General features: G+C 34.2%; 1 long non-coding RNA gene across 2 annotated transcripts in view; it reads left to right on the forward strand.

Moving 5' to 3' along the window:
• Positions 1 to 17,938, forward strand: part of LOC112942073 (uncharacterized) — a 72,672-nt gene that overhangs the window by 50,264 nt on the left and 4,470 nt on the right. For both annotated transcript variants that reach the window (XR_003247895.2, XR_011211112.1), the window contains 2 exons: positions 11,578 to 11,627; positions 16,885 to 16,961. This is a non-coding gene — a long non-coding RNA (uncharacterized lncRNA). The remainder of the gene's footprint in view (positions 1 to 11,577; positions 11,628 to 16,884; positions 16,962 to 17,938) is intronic.

The raw sequence follows: 17,938 nt of genomic DNA on the forward strand, positions 1-17,938 counted from the left end.
CATGGTTTATAAGGATAGAGTGATAGTGGACCCCACTAAATTGAAGTAGTGAAGAGTTGGGCAAGATTTGCTAATGTTTCTGAGGTAAGAAGCTTTGTTTGTTTAGATAGATACTAATCGCCAATTCGTCAACGGATTCTCTTCCATTTCTTGTAATCTGGCAAATTTGATCAAGTAAAATGTTCAATATGTATGGTCAGTTGAGTGTGAAGAAAGCATCCTCAAACTAAAAACCGTTTTGAGTATTGCACCGACTCTTACCTTGCTAGTGGAAGGTAAGAATTTCATTGTATATTGTGATGCATCTTATTCTTATTTGGATGCAGTGCTAATGCAGGACAAAATGTAATTTCTATACTTCAAAGCAATCTAATATGCATGAATGTAACTATATGAACCATGATTTAGAGTTGGCTGCAGTTTTATTTGCATTGAAGCAATAGAGGCACTATCTATATGGTGTCAAGCACGAAGTGCATACAAATCATCGCACCTTACAATATGTGTTGATTTAGAAGGATTTAAATTAGAAGAAGAGAAGGTGGATCAAGTTATTGAAAGACTATCATACGACTATTTGATATCACCCAGGAAAAACTAATGTTGTGGTAGATGCCCTAAGTAGATAAGTAGGGAGCATTGGTAGTTTAGCCACTTGCATGTTTCTAGACGCCCATTGGCTAGATAAGTCCACACTCTAGCTAATGACTTTATCAGGATTGAATTACTTGAGAAATAAGGACTTTTGGCCTGTTTGGAGTAAAGGTATTCTTTTCTTTAAAAGATTAAGGGAAAGCAGTTCGATGATGAGAACCTGAGATCAATTCAAGATATTGTATTTCTTGGAGAAGATAAAGAGGCTTTGATTGATTATGAAGGCGTCTTGAGAATTAAGGGGGGGGGGGTATGCGATCAACGTGTTAATGATTTGACTCATTCTACTGTTGTAAAGGTGCATAATTTGATGTATTCCATACATCTTGGTGCAACCAAGGTGTATCGTAATATGAGATATCATTATTGTGGAGGAGAATGAAGTGTGACATTATTGACAAAGTTGCCTAATGTCCAAATTGTCAACAGGTAAAGTATGAACATCAGAGGCCTTGAGGGACACATTAGAGAATGTCTATTTGTGAATGCAAGTGGGAGAGAATCGTAATGGATTTTGTGGTTGGTCTTCCAAAGACGTTGAGTAAGTTTGATTATATTTGTGTAATTGCTCAAATATTATCACTTTATTCCTGTTAACATGGCTTATAATATTGGGAAGTTAGCCTTACTTTATATCTGTGAGATTGTTTGATTTCATGGAGTTCCAATCTCCATCATATCAAATAGAGGTACGCAATTCACTTCTAACTTGTGGAGGAACTTGTATGCTCAATTAGGTACTATATTGAATCTTAGTACAACATTTCCCCTTAAACCAATGGGTAGTATGTGCGAGAAATTAAGTGCAAAAGGATATGCTTGGTTCGTGCGTGATTGATTTTGGTGGTCATTAGGATTAGCTCTTGTCCTTAGCAGAGTTTTCGTACAACAATAACTACCACTCTAGTAGTGATATGGCTCCATTTGAGGCATGTATGGTGGGAGATGTAGGTCTCCCATCAGTTGGTTTGATGCATTCGAGATGACACCTTGGGGTACTAAACCTTTGAGGGAATTGTTAGAGAAACTCAAATTCATACTGGAGATGTTTCTAGAATCTTAGAGAAAGCATAAGGAGTATGCAAATCGGAAGGTCATGGACTTAGAGTTTATGGAGGGTGAGCGAGGCTTGATTAAAGTTTCACCCATGAAGCGTGTAATGCATTTTGTTAAGTGGGGTAAGCTTAAATTTAGGTATATTGGGCCATTTGAAGTTCTTAAATGTGTGTGGAAGGCAGCTTTTGAATTGGCCTTCATCAAGGGTTGTGAGGTGCACACTGAGTTTTTCATGTGCTTATGTTTAAGAAATAATATGTTGATCCGAACTGTATTATTTTATAGTATTCAGTATTTCTCGATATGAACTTGTCTGACAAGGAAGATCTGGTAGCTATTCTAGATACGGAGGTCTACAAGTTGAGGTCAAAAGTGGTTGCCTTAGTGAATCTCTAGTGGAAGAATTTCAAAGTTGATAAGTCCACTCTGGATAATGAGGGGGATATGCACAGAAGATCCCCACCTATGGTTGATTCAGGTAACCTTTATTTTCCTCGCTTTCTTTTATCGTTTGAGGACAAACGATGGCTAAATTGGTATCTAATGTAACGACCCATTTGATCCTTTTGAGTACCAGAGCTTTTTATTTCATAAAATAATACCTCTAGATTATAAATGGATATTTTGAACTATTCATAATACATTATAAAATTAGTAGGGTTGTTTTGAATAGTTAAATTAGTCGGCGCTTCAAGTACATAACAATAAAATTAGTAAGATGTAATATTTGTTAGTTCATAATTAGTCACCCTAGATAATTAAAAATAGTAAGAGATAGAAACGCTACATTTGCTGTCAACTAGAAGCAACTGCCATCCATGTAATGCTTCAACTATTTTATTTCTTTCAATAATATGTAATGAGATCTATTTATTAGTAGTATGTTGCAATTGTTATTTATAGGGAGAGAGAAATCGAATTAAGAAGATGTTGGAATTGAAAATTTCTTATATACACATTGGTTTATATTAATTGGGGGAAAAGAATATTTAATTCATTGTAGTGGGTTTAATTACGATGACTAAGTTAGAAAAGAAGTGTTTACATTCTTAATTTAAGAAATAAAGTTGATTGTGGAAAGGTTGGCCATTCATTTTATTTAATGATGTGCTTGGAGAAAGAAACTGAAAAGTTAAATTTTTAAGGCAGGGTTTGTATTTTGATTGAGAAATTTATGCACATGGGAGTTAATAGTTATCTAGTAACTGTGGGTTTAAAGAGAATGGAAGTTCAACACATAGCGGTGCAATTGGATTATAGTATTGAAATCGGTTTCTAGTACAAGTAATTGGTTTCAAAAAATAGCGAGTTTGAATTTTTAAATTAAGTTAATTATCATAGTAAAAATCAAGATTTTGATATATAATATACGTAATTAAACATTAGGTGTATCAAATTACAAACATTCCATTGAATTTACGCTAATCGGAGGAATTAGAAATTACCCTTACGTTTGAACTTTAGGAAACTGATTAAAAAAATTAGGTAAGTTTTGGGTCTAGGATAGATAAAGAATAATAAGAGTGTTTATAAACTCGTTAACTTACAAATTATGCACTTATACTTGACATAGGTTATTCATTGGACGTAGGTTATGGTTTATTATACTTGATAGATAGACACTTAATAGAGGTTGATACTATATACTTGATTCTGTGTTTGTGTGACTTTGTTGTGTGGTTTTGATAATCTATGTGTTCTCTGTGAATGGTCTAGAATCCTAAGACCGTGAATTTATAATCTTGAACCTTCTCTATAAAAGTGATGCCTTGAACAAATAAGGCTTGATGAAAAATTATTAAGGAAGTGAAAAGTGGTGATAATAAATGATAAATTAACAATATATTTTATAGTCGGGGTGTCACGTTCTGACACGATATTTTTTGATCGAGTGTAACATTCTGAGACAGTATTATTAGATCGGGGTGTCACGTTCCCACATGGTATTATTGAATTAGGGTTTCACATTTTGACAAGGTATTATTGGATTGGGATATCATGTTCTGACACGTTATTATTGGATCAGGCTATCACGTTATCACACGGTAATATAAAAAAGGAAGACATATTGAATTAATTGAATGTACACTATTTTAAAGAACCCATTTCCCAAAGGAGTGTGGTGTGGAGGAATGAGTCCTCGTGTGTGTGCTTGATATTGTCATCGAATACGTACTTGTTTTAGTTATCACTTGTTCTTGTTGTTTGTTGTTTATCACATGCTAAGTGATATAGTTTGCTTTATTCTATTACTTTATGCATATTAGTTACTATTTTGAGTCGGCCAATGATATCTACTTAGTAAATGTTGCATTGTATTGAGCCCTACTTATGTTTTTTCTTTGTTTTTCTTTTTTGGAGTGCATTGAGTGTTCCAACGACTTTAAATTTTGGTTATAGTCTAGGGGTTATTTGTGTTTTATCTCGCAAAAATTCAAAATTACAAATATTGGCAGGACCTTCTACTCTTCTTCTTCTTCCTTCCTTCAAGTTTCGCCATTATTAACATATTTTCCTTCTTTCTTCCTCTCCTCCTCTTTTCTATTTCATGTGTCTTCCTAGTTGTTTATCATTCTCTTTGAAATTTGAATGCACTGCAAACATGAATCTTTTTGAGCAAGTTAAATTGAAAAATACTTGAAAGATTGAGATGATTCCATATTTAAAATTTGAGACTATTACGAGATGAATTCTAGTTGATCGAGATTGAATAGTCAATGTATACTTCATATCATTAAAGTATATTAAGTTTTTTGAGTGTATCATAATATATAGTCAATTATAACTCATATATAGGTATCTTACAATATATAGTCAATATATACTTTATGGAAAATGCTATAAAATACACTTAAACTATCAGAAATAGCTCACATTTACCCTTATATCCATCAATCCATCACCAATAATGGATCCAACATAACTTTGAAATATAAAACATAATAAAATAAGAACAAAGATTTACTAACCTATGGCGTCGAAGATCCACTTTGAAACCCAACTACGAAATCAACTTCAAAACCCAGACGCAAAGTGTAGAAATCAGTGAATCGTTTCTTACCCTACCCGTGAAAATGAGGGAAAATGGTTGAAATTTAACCTTAAGAGAAATGAGGGGAAAATAATATATTAGGGATCTTATTAGTTTACATAGAAGTGGGAAATCTTTGACACTTATTGGCGTCCATGTGGAGTCCATTTGACACTTAACATACTTCCTTTAAAAAGAAGTGTAAGCATGACCCAATACTTAGATGAGAAGGGTAATTTTGAGCCACAACATAATTTAATGGAAAATTTGAGCAATTGCCGATAGTTTAGGGGTATTTTTGAGCGTTTTTGGTATACGTAATATGACTTTTAGCAAACTATAACATATAATCAATGTATATATTGAATAGTTTTTAAATTTATATAACTGTATTAATTTGTAAACTAATTACTAATTTTATTATATATAATTCAAGCTATTTCTAAAATATAAGACCAAAAGAAAACATTACTCTGAAATTAAGTGTAATTTTCATAATTAATTAATATCCTACTAACACTCTTCAGTTACTTAGTGCCAAAAAAGTATTTGAAGAAGCAAAAGCCATGATTGGAGGGCTAAACTCACGATCATTTCCTTCTTTATTAACCTTCTATTTTTATTGCAAATTCCTGCGTGTTACTCAGTTTGATGAAATCCTTTAAAAAAATTTGCTAATTGGCATTACTTGTTATTTGTTGAACGTTGCTCTATTTAAAAAGAATGAAAAAAAGAAATTTGATATGTGGACGAAATTTTTATATTTATTCGGGTGAATTTATTGGTGGGAGGACCTTTTTTAGTTGTCATTCTGCTAAATTTAGAATACGGGGATGCAAAACATGATTTATTTTCTGTTTTTTATCCTCAATACTGTTTTGATGAAACTAGGGTTACAATTTTTTGTGTGTTTGTGTGAAGGAATGCATGCTTTCAGTAATTGATTTTATATATGAGGGAGAGTGAACATGAAAACTGATGGAATTTGAAAAACGTTTCGACTCCAAATCACTCACAAAAAATCAAAAACAGTAACTCCAATTTGTATTCACAACCTAACACAAATCCGATTTTCAGTGATCATTATTCAATTATTCACTTTCAATGATGATGATTGAAAATTTGTGCTCTTTTTGAGTTTTTGTTAGTGATTTGGAGTGAAAATAATTAAAAACAACTTCAATTGTATGGCCAATCATGTTTTTTTATTGGATTCTTTCCTCCTTTGCCACCGATATAGGTTGCAAAGGAAGAAAAGAAGTTACATTATTCATGAATTTTGAGGTGAGGTTATAGATGAAATGAGATTAAAGTTTCTTTTCTTGTTAAGAAGGTGTAAAATTTGTAGAGAATCATAGAACTAGTTGAATGAGTGATGCATATAAGTTATTTTGGAAGTTATTTCTTCCCTTTCCTTTTCTTTTAGGTGCTCTTTCTTGAGAAGATGAGTATTAGAATGCCGAAATTTGATACATATTATATGTTGTCTGTGAGTAGTTGTCAAAAATGGATATGGGTGATGTTGAGATGGTGGATGACGAAAAGGATGTCCTTGCTAGTGATGTCTTAGTGTCAATTGAGTCATCGGTCAAGTAAGAAAATGGTGTTAGGATAGAAGTCTTGATTGGGATAAGTAATGTTAAGGAAAAAATATATGATCAGAGTGTTTCAAAGGGAGAGGACTTGAAGAATATTACAAGTGAGACAGAGAACCAGCTCAACTCTAAGAGTCAGCCATAGGAACACGACAATGTATTCGGTAAGGAAAAAACGGTTTACAAGTCCCACAAAGTGTTGAAAATGGAGAAGAGGAACTTGAACGAAATATGCTTTAGATTAAAAAAAACACCTAATATTGATAGTGGATCAAATTATATGGTAAGTGGCTATTTGAAGGTGATTGATCATCAAGTACAGAAGATTGATGAACGAGAACTCAATGAAGCGCATTAGAGTGAGAAAATGGTCTATGAGGTCAATCAGAATGGTAATGATATAATGGTTGATAGAAAAGAGACCATTGAATTAAAACAAATGTTGCAACTGTTATGTGCTAGATTGATTGAGTTTCCCAAAATCAAAGTTTGATTTACTAATTCTTCTATTGAAAAAATGCCAGAACCAGGTAGTCCAATTTTTTTGATCAATCCTTTAACTGCAAATGCTGGACAACATAGTGGGGATGTATATGAGAATGTTTGTCCAATGGTACATACTCTAATATACCTTTGGGGCCAAAAAGGGTATATTAGACAAGGATAATTTATTTCCAAAATGTTGCATTTAATTGCACGATGTATTTGTTGACCCAATATTTTAATTAAGCTGCAAATGCTCCTGTCACACCCGGAGAGCATGCCCCAGATGTGACCGGTGTCACCGTTCTCTCAGAGGACTCAGACAAGACTTTAGCATTCATGATAACATGTGATCAGTAAAAATTGTGGAAAATTAAAAATTTTACTTTCTACTTGAAATATACTCAGACTTCCTACTGAACATCCGTAAAAAATATGATATTCTTAAAATTTGTCTCAAACATATTAAAACCATCTAAGATTACAAATTTGGACTTAGCCAATAAATAGTAAATATGCCATACAAGGCTTAGTACAAAAGAATCCAGAAATCATATGGAAATATCGTATTCCTAAAACTACTAAAATCTGCCTAAGCTAGAATATGGAAAAGATAGCATCCCCGAACATTGAGGACCTACCAAGACTTGGAGAAAGAGTTCCAAGCTTCTTCAAATCTACCTACTTAATGAAATGCATGAAAAAGGATCATTTATCGTTTCTTTAGAAAACATGCTAAGTCATGTGAATGTCTTCAATGCACATACCATAGATCATATACAAGTTAAGGACTTCTCATCATACAACATGATCATAATCAAGGCTTATTATCACAGAGTCATGTTAAAAATTCAGTTTAAAAGATCATAAAAGATAACATACAAAACCCTTAGAAATGATCCCATCCCCAACCTACAAGTGCGATGGGCATGTGAAGCCCCATAACCCCACACAACCATGTAGGTAAGATAGGAGACCATGAGTAAAGTTTTGCTTCATATAACTTATTACATAATTAGTCATCACTCCATATAGAAACATAACCCAATAACATCTTCATCATAATGACTAACATCACATAAGAATAATATCATGTATCATAAGCATATATCTTTTATGTTATAATATTATATAAGAACAATCTTCTAGAACTTCCATTATAATCAACTCGTTTAATAGCTAGGTAGAGTTTCATACCCTATCTCTACTAAGTAGACTCCTAAAGTCACCCTCGTCACTGTTCAATTACTTGTATTTTTTTACATGAGGGAACATTCACCTTTACCGACATAAACCATGTGAATTAAACATGGAATCCGGTATCACAAAACCTCACACAAAAAGAAGGTTGTCTACAATCCAAAGTAGAACCTAACATGACTTATATTTCTAGGTGGATCCACTAGATAGAATCCTATGGTGGTAACATAGTTCAAGAACTAGGATATGTATTAGAGACCCATGATTCCACATTTCATGGCAACCTCTATCTCATGATAGTCACTGTGAACCTACCTTACAACTAGGGAAGGGACAACTCTCATATCTAGTTCATCGGTGCTTAGTTTAAGTCCCTTTCTTGAATAACCTTTAACTTGTCTTTTAGAATAAACTCATCATAGGTCATAGGAGATTAAATCGTTGTATAAACATAATCATGAGTCTTTATAATTTGATGGGAATTTCGTTTCATCTCTCTCTCACGTCTCTATCACTATCACTCATGATTATCTCTGCCAAATAACTTCAAAAAAAATAGTAGGTAACCAAAAGTACTTCACACTTGAAGAACTCACAACGAAAATATAAGAAAAAAACAACATCAATCACGTAGGTAAAGAGAAGAATTTGGGCAGCAAGTCAAAGTTTAAACGTCATAAAAGGTATGGGTTTTCTTCCTCTTGGTTCCTTTCCCAAGAGAACCTTAAGGCTCAGATGAATCTACTCGAAATCTAGGGTTGTTCCAATTCTTATCGAACTCCTTGTCCTTGGTATTCCTTTGATCTCAGTGTGAAATAGGTTAGAGATCATGTTGTTTGTATGTTTGTTGTAAGTTTAAGTATGAAGTTTTATTTTCGTGATAATGTGTTCTTGATTATGTGTTTGGAATTGAAAGCATGTTAAGTTATGTCAACTGAAAGTATGTGAAAATGTTTTTATGGTTGAATTTTATGTGCGAATGTTTTTTATAAATCATGAGGTGTAAAAGTATTGTAATGTTGCTAGATTAAATGGTTATTCTTGTCTGAATATAATCATAAAAATATTATACTTAAAGATGCACCAAATGATCCACAAAATGCCTTAAGAATTAACGTATGAACGATGATTAAAAGAAGTTGAAAATAATGAACAAATTTCCAGCATTTGGTAGGTTTGGTTCAGCAAAACAAAATGGTACAAAATGCAATGACAAAGAAATGTAAAATAAGTGAGATCACTAAGGATTTAACCCAACACATCATTACATAAAAGCTACAAAAAAAAATCAACAAAAGATTAAGACAAAAATAGATTGAAAGAGACTTTTTTTCCAGCCTGCTGGAAATTGTAGTCTCGGACAACTTTAAAAAAAATCAGATTCGTTTAAAATTTTTTAAAAATGTGAGGTCATTGGGGATGGAAACCACGACCTCACTAAATGAAAATTTCTAAAAATTTTGTCAGAAAAATGCAAGGAAAAATAGATGTGGTGAGTGGGGATTGAACTACAACCTCTTGAATGGATGAAAGAGTTAGAAGGAAAAAAAGGAGAAAATAAATGTAGACAGTGGAATTAAACCAACAACCTCTTGGATAGGTGAGAAAGCTAAGAGATAAAATAAAAGAAAAATAAATAGCTTGTGGGGGATTGAACCCACAACCTCCCTGACTTAAACAAAAAAGGTGAGGAGAAAAAGTATGTAAATATTATGGGGTTATAAGGATCGAACTAGAGTCCCCCAAATCTGAAAAATGCGATTATCAAGTTTGAAATAAAATTAAGTGTTGTCCAAGGGATTCGAAATTGGGTTCCGTTCCCAATTCCATATTGACACATAAGTCATACGTAAGTAAACATTTAATAAATGCAACCTCTAAAGATCGAAATCAATATCTAGGTATCTCTACAAGAAGCATAAGTCTTGTACTACATAATCTTTGGTAAATATGAATCACTTAGACAAACTATGAATGAATCCCCATGGCTTGTATGTATAGACCCATAAGTCTAGCATACATTTAAAAGTAAGTGAACCTAAGATGTATGTGATAAAATGATTAAACCCTAGAAGGGTTAAGTACGAGTGTAAAATACACTAAATGTCCAAGTGCATTGGCATATGATGAAAGTTACAATGAAATGATGAAATGAACAATTAAATAATGAAAAGAACAATGAAATGATGAAATCCTAGAAGGGTTAAGTAAGAGTGTGAAACACACCAAATGGACAAGTGTATTCACATATGATGAAATGAACATTAACATTAAAAAGGGATGAGTAACTATGATGAGCAAATGTGCTAATGATTATGAATGTGGTTACAACATGATATGAGGCTAATGTAAAATAAGAGAGCAATCTCAAATAAGCCTAAGTAAATGTTACCAAAACGTACTCACCTATGAGAGTGTAAAGTTAGTGAAGAGATCAGTCTCTATGAACACTCTAATGAAAGTACTGATATTAACAGACATAATACTAATGATGAGATGAGAAATCATATATTGAGTAATGATGTACTCATACAAGAAGCCAGCCTCAATGATGTATGAGTTGAATGTAATGGAACTTTATACTAAGCACCGATAGACTAGCTATGAGCGGTGATGCCTTCTTTCGGGAAGGGCGGAGGTTCACGTAGCTATCATGCAATGATATTGTTCGGTATGCCAGGCATGGGTCTTCCTATATATCCTACTCTTCGAACCTATACTGCCAATATAGGGATCTGGCGGGGTTCAATTCCCACGTACGTTAGCATGTTTTGGGTAACTTTGGTCGGTAATTCTACCTCTTTTCTGTGTGGGGTTTCATGACCCTTGATTTCATGATGCTTACGTAATCTATGTCGGTTAAAGTCAATGTTATCAATGAATGAATGAGGATAGCCTCAAATGATGTACATAATGAAATGAATGATACCAAAGGTGTTAGGATAAGATAATCAAGAGGTGAGTAAGATTAAAATAATGACATTAGGTCATTCTTGGTCATTGCACAACGAACCCGATGAAAGCCTTAAACTACATCCGAGGTATAGCTGGTGTTACATTGGCCAATGAATGAAATGAAATGAAGTACGTATGAATGAATGAAACTGACCCTGTGTTTGCTAAAGTAGACTGCCTAATTGAGGTCCCATATGTTGAGCCCTCAATTTTGGGAAGTCTTAATGTCAAGTCCATGATTCAAAAGTCTCATCGCATACAAATGAATTATATGAACAACGATATGGGTTATATGACTTATGATATGTGCTATGTGTACGCTGTTATGTGTTGTGTGCAAAATGTTAAGTATGATGATGCATATTACTCTCATGGCATAACTTTCCTAATCCAAATTTGGAAAGCTCATAAACTTTCCTAATCCAAATTTGGAAAGCACACTCACTTTCCTAATGTCAATTTGGCAAGTCCACTGACTTGACCTTTTACAATCATGTTGTTAGGAAAGAGCTATTCTTACTCATGAATGTCCTTGGTGTGTGCTTGCATATATCCATACTTAGTACAAGTGTGTACTAACCCTATACATTTTTAAATTTTTAGGTGCAGGCACAGGTTGATGCTAGAGCTACAGGATCATTCATCCAGACATGGTAGGCCCTCATGCTTTCGAGTATGCTTGCCCATTATATTCTATCTGAGTTATAGGATTGATCTAGTGCAGTATGTTCAACTAGCGTTTCTTTCCGTTTTTGTTCAGACATTGTATTGGTGCCATTTTTTAACTATACACTTAATGTGATATTAAACTATTTCTTTCATTGATGATATTAATGTTATATGATTAATGGTGAACAATTATGAATCTAAAAGAATAATTAGTATGTATGTTAAGGAATAAAAGTTTCAAATTATTCGCTAAAATTAACCTAGACGAAGTAAGAATGACGTAAGTAGGATTGTCTGCGATCTCTAAGAGTCCAACGACACCGGTCTCGTATGGGGTCTAGACTCCGGTCGTGACAAAGTTGGTATCAGAGCACTAGGTTAAATTCAGAGGATAATAAGTTCACATCAACCACATTGAGTAGTTTCTAAGAAATGGTAGTGAAGTGTACCACTATTCTTAATTAGAGACTGCATGATGCGTAGGAAAATTCCCTTCTTCTGATCTTATTGTTCCTTCTCTAATGTCTGTTTCTTTGTGTTAAGAGCGTATCTAACATCAACTCTTAAGAATCAAATTGATGAATACGAGGAGAAAAGAAGGCTAATCAACAAGGTGTTTTTAGAGAGAACCCACCTGCCAGCACCATAGATAGCAGGTTAAGGGACTTCACGAGGATTAATCCTCCCGTTTACACTATATCTAAGATGTTGAGAATCTCGAGGAGGAGTGTAGGGCAGCTATGTTGAATGCCAGCATGGGCCTTTCCAGGCTTATGGTCCATGTCCATCAAGTGCAGAAAAACAGGAATAGAAAACATACTACGGTAGGGAAAAGGTCAAGACAAGCTTAGAAGAATTTTTCAAGGAAGATTAGTACTGAAATAAGGGATAATCCCAGATTTAAGAAGGGACTCTCCCACCAAGTGGAGTCAAGTTCTTCCAAGGATCGATATGATAGGGATTCCAAGCCCAGAGTTAAGAGTAGGAAGTGTGTCAAACTTCATGGAGGAGACTCTATGAGGGTCTCTAATGCTTGTTAGATTCATACCAAACTGGGTCACATCGTGTAGGATTGTCCGAATAGTAGAAGTCAAGAACAAGTAAAGGAGAGATTTCAACCTAATGGTCCAAGTGAAGAGGCTCCAAGGAGGCAACAATTCTTTGAACTCAAGTCTAGGGGTGCTGGGGAAGGTACCTCTGGTGAAGTCTAGGGTGCGTAGCCTTAATTAGTCTTTCATGAATTTGATTATGTATGGTTATAAAGTACTAGAATTAAGTTAATTTGTTTGAGTATTCATGTTGGTTGCTTAATTGTATGAATTGCATGTTTACTTATGTTTTATGCTTCGATGCGACTAGTTTAGGAAAGAGTTCCGTAGTCTATTAATGTAAAGCTACTATTAGGTTTCAAGGATGTGCACCATCATGTTTATATGTTAATCAGATATTCACCAATGGGGAGTATTGAATAACCTATGTATGCATACATTCTATAGAGGCCTTACTTATTAGTAGTAAAGAGTAGTGTCATTCGTGGACGAATGTTCCTAAGGGGAGGATAATGTAACAACCCTAAAAATGGATATAGTAGGTGATACTTAATGTGTCAAGAATGCCTATGATTAGACCAGTGTTCACACGGATGCGCATAGAACCAAACTTTGGAACCTTTGCTACGTAAATGCCAACTTAATTGGGGAGTTAGTTGATCTAGGAAAGGTTGGTTCCAACCAGGTAGGGCTCTCTAATACGAATATTTACTTGAAGGAGTCTTTACCGAACTTAAAAAGATGAAATCTATGGTTTGGAGGGTCTAGGGGTAAAATGGTCTTTTTCCTGGCTAAGGGTAGTATCGTAATTGCCCTAAATATATAATTAATTATTTAATCAATAAAGTGGATGGGTAGTTTGGGGAGAGAGGGCCGAAATTGGGCTCTTGAATTGAAGTCTTGTTCCACCCGGGTTCGAACCTAGGTGGAAGCAATGAATTAAATTATTTTTAATTTAAGTTGGTAAATGAATGTAATTAATTTTTATTTACTAGCTGATTTAAAATAAAAGAAAATCATATTTTAATGTTTAAATAAAAACCTTAGTTAATTAAATCCTAAACTGGACTCCTAATCCTAAGAAAATTCTTCTCTCCCACGCTCATCTCTCTCTCACGTCTCTATCACTCTCACTCACGACTATATCTTCTAAATAACTTCAAAAATAGTAGGTAAATCAAAGTTCTTCACACTTGAAGAACTTACGACGGAAATATAAGAAAACAAATGAAATCAATCACGTAGTGCGTCGAGTTGGTGTTTACATTGATGGGATTTAGACATGATATTTTTGAGAAGATTTTGGCAGAAAATCGAGGTATGAACGTTACAAAGGTATCGGTTTTCTTACTCGTTTTCCCTTTCCCAAGAGACCCTTAAGGCTCAGATGAATCTACTCGAAAAATAAGGTTGTTCCCGTTCTTTTTGAACTCCTTGTCCCTAGTATCCCTTTGATCACAATATGAAATAGGTTAGAGATCATGTTGTTTGTATGTTTGCTGGTAATTTAAGTATGAAGTTTGATTTTCGTGATAATGTGTTCTAGATTATGTGTTTGGAATTGTAACCATGTTAAGTTATGTCAACCGAAAGAATGTGAAAATGATTTTATGATTGAATTTTATGTGCGAATATTTGTGTAAATCATGAGGGGTAACAATGTTGTAATGTTTCTGGATGAAATGGTAGTTCTTGGCTGAATATAATCATAAAAAGATTACACTTAAATATGCAGAAAATGATCCACGAAATGCCTTAAGAATTAACGTATGAATGATGACTAAAAGAAGTTGAAAATAGTGAACAAATTTCTAGCATTTGGTAGGTTGGGTTCGGCCAAAAAAAATGGCACAAAATGCAATGAAAAATGAATGTAAAATAATTGATATCACTAAGTATTGAACCTAAGACATCATTACATGAAAGATACAAATAAAATCAACAAAAAATTAAGACTAAAACGGAATGGAAGTGATTATATTTCCAGCCTGCAAACTTTTAACTAAATGAGCTTCGTTTCATTTTTTTAAAATGTGAGGTCATTGGGAATTGAAACCATTACCACTAAATGAAAATTTCATAAAAAATTCGTGAGTAAAATGCAAGGATAAATAGATGTGGTGAGTGTGGATTGAACCCACAACCTGTTGAATGGATGAGAGAGTTAGGAGAAAAATAAAGGAGAAAATAAATGAGAAAGAGTGGGATTGAACCCCCAACCTCTTGGATAGGTGAGAAAGCTAAGAGATAAAATAAAAGAACAATAATAAGTTTGTGGGAGATTGAACCCACAACCTCCTTGACTTAAACGAAAAAGGAGAGGAGAAAAAGAAAAGAAAATATTATGGGGTTAATAGGGATCGAACTAGGGTCACCCAAATCGGAAAAATGAGATTATCAACTTTAAAATAAGATTATGTATTTTCCAAGGGATTCAAAATCGGGTTCCTTTTCCCAATTCCGTAATTACACATACGTCATACATCATTAAATATTTCATGAATGCTACCTCTAAAGATCGAAATCAATATCTTGTCATATCTACAAGAAGCATAAGTCTCGTAATACATAATCTTGGGTAAATATGAATCACTTAGACAAACTATAAATGAATCCCCATGGCTCGTATGTACAGACCCATAAGTATAGCAGATGTTTAAAAGTAAGTGAACCTAAGATGTATGTAATAAAAAGATGAAACCCTAGAAGGGTTAAGTACGAGTATAAAATATACTAAATGGCCAACTGCATTGGCATATGATGAAATTAACAATGTAATAATGAAATGAATGATTAAAACATGAAATGACCAATGAAATGATCAAACCCTAGAAAGGTTAAGTAAGAGTGTGAAACACACCAAATGGCCAAGTGCATGACCATATGATGAAATGAACATCACTTAATAAAAAGAGTTGAGTAACTATGAAGAGCAAATGTGCTAATGATAATGAATGTGGTGACAACATTATATGAGTCTAATGTAAAGGAAGAGAGCAATCTCAAATGAGCCTAGGTAAATATTACCAAAATGTACTCACCTATGAGAGTGTAAAGTCAATCAAGAGACAAGTCTATTGACTCTCTATTGAAAGTATTGAGATTAACAAATTGAATAATAATGATTAGATGATAAATCATCTATTAAGCTATGATGTCATCATACTACAAGCCAACTTCCATGATGTATGAGTTAAATGTGATGGAACTTTATACTGAGAACCGATAGACTAGCTATGAGCGGTGATGCCTTCTTTCGGGAAGGGCGGAGGTTCACGTAACTCTCATCATATGATACTATCTGGTATGCCGGGTATGGGTCTCCTTATATCTCCCAGTCTTCGAACCTATACTGCCACTTTAGGGATTCGTCGGGGTTCAATTTCCCTGTATGCTAGCATGTTTTGGGTCACTTTGGTCGGTGATTCCACCTCTTTTTTGTGTGGGGTTTCATGACAATGGATTTCATGATGCTCACATGATTTATGTCGGTTAAAGTTATAGTTATCAATGAATGAATAAGGTCAGCCTCAAATGATGCACATAATAAAACAAATGATAACAAAGGTATTAGGATTAGATAATAAATATGTGAGTTAGATATAAGTAATGACATTAGGTTATTCCTGGTCACTGCACAATGAACCCGATGAAAGTCTTAAACTACATCCTTGGTATAGCTGGTGTTTGCAATGGCCCATGAATGAAATGAAATGAAGTACGTATGAGTGAATGAAGCAGACTCTGTGTTTTCTAAAGAAGACTCCCTAGTTGAGTTCCCATATGTTGAGCCCTCATTATTGGTAAGTCTTAATGTAAAGTCCATGATTCAAAGGTCTCATGGCATACAAATGAATGATATAAACAACATAATGTGTTAAATGAATGATGATATGTTCTATGTGTACATTTTTGTGTGTTGTGTGAAAAATGTTAATTATGATGATGCATGTTATTCTTATGGTATAAATTTCCTAATCCAAATTTGGAAAGCTCATAAACTTTCCTAATCCAAATTAGGAAAGCACACTCGCTTGCCTAATGTCAATTTGGCAAGTCCACTGACTTGACCTTCTACAATCATGTTGTTAGTAAAGATCTATTCTTACTCATGCATAACCTTGGTGGGTGATTGCATATACAAATACTTAGTACAAGTGTGTACTAACCCTATACAATTCTAAACTCTTAGGTGCAGGCACAGGTTGACACTAGAGATAAATGATAAAGGTTTCAGCTATTCGGACGTCAAGCATTCATCTAGACTTGGTAAGCCCTCATGCTTTTGAGTATGCTTGACCATTATATTCTAGTTTAGTTATATTTATGAGCTAGTGGAGTATGTTCAACTAGCGTTTCTTTCCGCTTTTGTTTAAAAATTGTATTGGTGCCATTTTGTATGTATACATTTAATATTATCTTAAACTATTTCTTTCATTAATGATCTTAATGTTATATGGTTGATTGTGAACAATTATGAATCTAATAGAATGATTAGTATGTACGTTAAGGAATTAAATGTTTCAAATTTTTCGCTAAAATTTACCTAGACGAAGTACGAAAGACGTAAGTAGGCTTGTCTGCGACCTTTGAGAGGTCAACGACGCCGGTCTCGTCCGGCGTCTAGACTCCGATCTTGACAAAGTTGGTATCTGATATCGCTAGGTTAAATTCCAAGGATTATAAGTTCACATCAACCACATTGAGTAGTTTCTAAGTCATGGAAGTGAAGTGCACCACTATCCTGAATTAGATACTTACATGATGCGTAGAAAAATTCCCTTTTTTTAATCTTATCATGCCTTCTCTACTATCTGTTTCTTGCTGTTAAGAGTGTATCTAACATCAACTCCTGAGAATCAAAATGATGAATACGAGGATAAACGAAGGCAGATAAACAAGGTGTTCCTAGAGAGAACCCACGTCCCAGCACCATGGCTAGCAAGTTAAGGGACTTCAAGATGATGAATCCTCCAATTTACACTGGATCTAAGACTGATAAGAATCTCGAAGAGGACTGTAGGGTAGCTATATTGCATGCCAGCATGGTCCTTTCCAGTCTTATTGTCCATGTCCAACAAGTGAAGGAAAACAGGAATCAGAAGCATACTAGGGCAGGGAACAACTAGAGACAAGCTGAGAAGAATTTTTCAAGGAAGATTATACTGAAATCAGGGATAAGCCCGGGTTTAAGAAGGGACTTCCCACAAAGAGGAGTCAAGTTCGTCCAAGGATCGCTGTGATAG

The sequence above is a fragment of the Solanum lycopersicum genome, chromosome 8 (genome assembly GCF_036512215.1).
Source record: "Solanum lycopersicum chromosome 8, SLM_r2.1".
NCBI lineage: Eukaryota > Viridiplantae > Streptophyta > Magnoliopsida > Solanales > Solanaceae > Solanum > Solanum lycopersicum.